Source organism: Cryptomeria japonica, chromosome 4, assembly GCF_030272615.1.
Source record: "Cryptomeria japonica chromosome 4, Sugi_1.0, whole genome shotgun sequence".
Taxonomy (NCBI): domain Eukaryota; kingdom Viridiplantae; phylum Streptophyta; class Pinopsida; order Cupressales; family Cupressaceae; genus Cryptomeria; species Cryptomeria japonica.
In genome coordinates this window covers 451,632,681-451,637,364 of record NC_081408.1, presented here as the reverse complement: position 1 = coordinate 451,637,364, position 4,684 = coordinate 451,632,681, and positions in this window count along the sequence as shown.

Below are 4,684 nucleotides of genomic sequence, written 5' to 3'. Positions count from 1 at the left end.
TTCTGCAATAAATCTAAAAAGGAAGAGTCCACCAGGCATACTAGAGACCGAGACACTACCTTTGATTTTCCATTTGGAACCGGTCCATCTTTTGACCATATCTATAGTGGGTCCGAAGGCTAATAATCTTCCTACCAGGAAAAGGTGAAGGGAGGAAGCAATATTATCCATGATACTATCTGGGAGGAAAATCTTGGGGCCCTTCTCACCATTAGTAACATTTGGCAGCAGCGTTGAAATCTTTGACTTGGAGTTACCAACAAGGGCGCCTTTCCAGGAGCTCTCTTGAGCTCCCCCAGGCGAAGGTCCCACAACCCAAGTCTTGGGATCCTATTTGGGGAAATCCAAGTTGGGGGCCACTAGTGGAAGCTTCACAAGGCAGGGGGCCTTGTGCAACACCGTATTTCAAGAATCAACTGAGGGAGTATATGTAAGTTAACATGCTAAGGATGCATATATTTTATTGTATGTATAATTTTGCAATACAACTTTGAAATAAATACCAAATTGTTGCATTTTTTGAAAACTGAACTTGTATTATGTATTTTCTTATAGTGAATTGAAGGAAAAAATGTAACAATTTCAATTTTAAGAAATTTGTAGTCGATGATTCTCTTTGCTTGTATGAAATGAGCTTGAAAAGAGCTTTTTTCTTGTTCATTTGTTAGTGGACTTATTTTAAATGCACAATTGGCCTTATGTTAAAGGTATATACTATAGAAAATAAAAAGTTTTATTTAAGCAAAGGAACAATAGGTGAGAATTTATAATAATAATAATAACATGAGAAAATTAATCGATCCAATAGTATACAAATGCTAAGACTACACATGTACACCACGAAGTAGTGAATATGTTAGGTTAGAATTTCTTTCTACATAACATATGCTATGAAGATGGTAGTGAAAATAATAGATTGAAAGTTTATCTAAAGAAGGTTACATTAAAAATTATGTGCATGAACTCGACATAATGAGAGTATATGTAGACAATACTCTTCCTTTTTCCTAGTAATCATGTATATATTATTTTTCATTCTTGAATATCAATCAAAGGATAATAGTGCTTCTATCCAAAGACCCTTTATTGATTTAACTCTAGCCATAGTTGTAATATTTAAGCCACGTCCTTTTGTTTTACTAATATCATTCATTGCTTTGTTGAGTGTTAGTCCTTGGGATCTATGTATAGAAATTTTCCATGACAAAAATAATGGTATTTGTCTATGATTACCTAGAGATATGGGTGTTATAGGTATATAATTTTTGGTTTATCTTAGTTCCATGATGGGTCATTATAATTATCAGATCACACCATTAAGTAGAAAGGTAAATCAAGTGGTGTAGAGTCAAATATGTACACAATATCTAGTACCTCTCCAAGAGACCCATTTACAAGCTCTGCTTACACATCCTCCATCTCGTTTGGTGATTCCTTTCATAGCCTAAGTACAAAGGGTTAAATATGAAAACTAACATAATTTTCAACACATGCATTTATGTACAATGGTTTGATGGCCCTGTGTTAAAGTTCCAATGTCTTCTCAAGGCATGTCTCTTATCTAGGTTCAATCAATTCCACATAAAAATGGATGATGCTTGTATATCATGAGGTTTGATATTTCTAACTCTCTTTTTCTTATGTTATTGATCAAGAATGTTGACATGGTGTTTATATATTGTGTGTCATTAATTATAGTGTCTTTTAGAAGGGTCATACAAGCCTAGTATAATTTTTTACTCAATATTAACATTTTTTGGCAAGATGGGGTGAAATTGTGTCATTGAAAAAACTTTTCTTGAATTTTATTCTATATCAAGACTTTTAATGTATGGTGTGTTATTTATATATTTTATTGCTGAAAATATTTATAATTTAAATTAATTTGTAGGGAGAAAATGATTTCTAATGGAAAGGCAATGAAATTGGTCATTTAGAAACTTATCTTTAATTATGTAAGTTGTGTACATAAGAATCTTGTAGGTTATAATCCAAAATTTATACTTAGTAATTCAAGGCCTTGGAAATTAAAAAATCTGTCCATAGTATTATGTCTCTTGTATCACGCCATTCCCTTTAAAAAGAGTCTCTAAATACTGTCAAATAAAAAATGTAAGAATAATTTTAGTCATATGATAAAAGAAAATGTAAATTGACCTTTCTAATTGCTCTACAAAAGAGTTTTATTTAGATTTGGATAAATTTCAATAAGACCATTTGATTTTTCTTTATCTACTCATTTTTGTAGACATAAAATACACAAATTCAAATTCTACTATATCGAAGCTGAATCTCAACTTTCTTCTAACAATCTTCAATAGGCATTGTGCTAGGCAAAATCCTTAATGGGATAGTCATTGATGGTGTATCTTTCAAGCCTAATTGAATTACATACATTTAATAAAAAATTGTGCAATTTTTTTAATCAAATGTCTTTTTGCATGATCGTGTCTTGTGCCAATCATTTCTAGTCATAGCCTGATGAAAAATAAAATGTCTAAACTATATATTCAAGTAAACAAGTCACTATCAAGATTGTCCTAGGTCTTATTTTTCACACATTGTTGCTAATAGTTATTAGCCTCCACAATCATCATTTTTGGCTAATAAGATGACAGAGTTGAAGAAATATAAATGTGTAGTATGTGATGTGCCTTTTGGTTATGGTTGGAATGTCCTAACAATGTCCTAACCATGAGAAGGAGATAATTGAAAAGTACTTATGAGTACATACTACCTCCAATAATGTTAATGTTAGCTTTGATGACAAAGAGCTAGAAGATATTAAGCCTAAATAGTTTCTCACCATTATATTGACAATAATGAAAGTATTTATAAATTCCTCTATTATGTAAATATTGCACTTTAGTAATGAAATTAATCTAATATCACATTACACTTAATTTATTTTTGTGTTCATAAATATTTCTTCGTTTCATTACCATTGTTAGATTGGTATATAATTATATCAGTAAACACATAATTTGTGTTAGAAATTCAATAGTGATATTTCTTAGATCAACAACTTAATCTTTATCAAATCTGGAATAACTATCATGTTTAGATGGAATATTATGTTTATAGTCTCCAAATATTTTGTAGTTAGGTTAAATAGTCTTTCAATGATATTGACATTGACTAGCTATGCCAAGCACACCATGAGTAGATCAATATTGTTGAATAAATTTTTAGTGGAATTTAACTCTTTTATCACTTTAGCACCACAAGTGATTGTGCTTCTCTTTCAATTCTTATAACTTGAATGAGGACTAATGTATTTGTAATGCTCCAAAACACTCTTCTTCTTGTTTTGGGGAGACACATAAAACTAATATTATACAGCTTCTACTTCTTTTCCTTGAATTTATTTTTTAGTTAGTGAAGACTCTTTAATTTGTGATTTAAAGTGTGTCTAGAGGTTGATTTATTAAACATTATTATATATATATTTTTAATAATGATCACTTCTTTATTTTTCACAATTGTACTTGGAAAAAACTTTGGATAGTAGTTTTCATTAGAGAAAGAACAAATTTCTACACGTCATCTTTTAAAAAAAAATTCAAACTAATTTATGAAACCGTGTCGAGGATTGAGTGATGCATGATTTTATCCATGATAAATAATATAGTGTTGGTACATACATTAAATAATAAATTGACAATATTAAATTAGTAAAAAGGAGAAAAAGAATTAGATTGAATATATTTCTCTAATGCCAAAAATTGAGTAAAGCTCAAGTAGAGGGCCATAACTTGCAATATTTCTCATGTTTGTTTTAACTCATATATACAATAGTTTAACTCATTCATAATACTTAAACAAATATCTTCTCGAGTAACTCCACTATTTTCTTAAGAGAACAATCATACAATCAAATATTTTAAAGTAAAATATATCAAGTTAAGTAAATAAAATAACTTTTAAGTAAATAATATAACTCTTTAACATATCAAATAATTTTAAATAAAAAAATAGATAATAATATAATTGATATATTAAAAAAATCTCAATTCTTTCTTCACCCTAATAAATAAAAAACCTTAATACATAATTATTCGAGTTCATTATTCCACTCTTGCTATGTCGACTATGTCGAAGTTTTCGTTGTTACACCATCCTCCAAAGACTAGGGTTTTTTCGTAACAACGTGGGCATCTTGGGAATGACTAGCATAAGAGACACCTTGGTGATTGGCCGCCACTACCTAGAAGTATGCCAAATCTGTAGGGGAGATCTTTGGAGGTCTCAAATGATTGCTTGCAAGGGGAGTCAACAATAAATTTTGGTTTTGGTGAAAGAAAACAAACTTAATGGGGACAGCAGTCAAAGTGTATTTTGCTTGCTAGCAAAAAGGGTGATTGTCGAGCTCAAGCAGAAGGAGTCTATATTGAATGGAGGTTATTTGAGAAAAAAGAGTTGTCAAAAATACCCATGAGGAGAGGGTTTGAGGGAGATGAAAGGGGTTTATTACAAAGCAATAACATCTCAGCTGGCAATGGGGATAGTAGATGCTCCACATGGGTTGATAAAATAAAAAAAGGCATAGAGAGGATTGGTGACATGGTTGCAATAGGAATGATGGGGTCTAATCAATAACAACTAAGGAGAGGAATCATAGTGATGTTGCGGTTGTGTGGCCTCTACAACTAAGCTCAACTAGGATTTTGCCCTTGCCATTTCA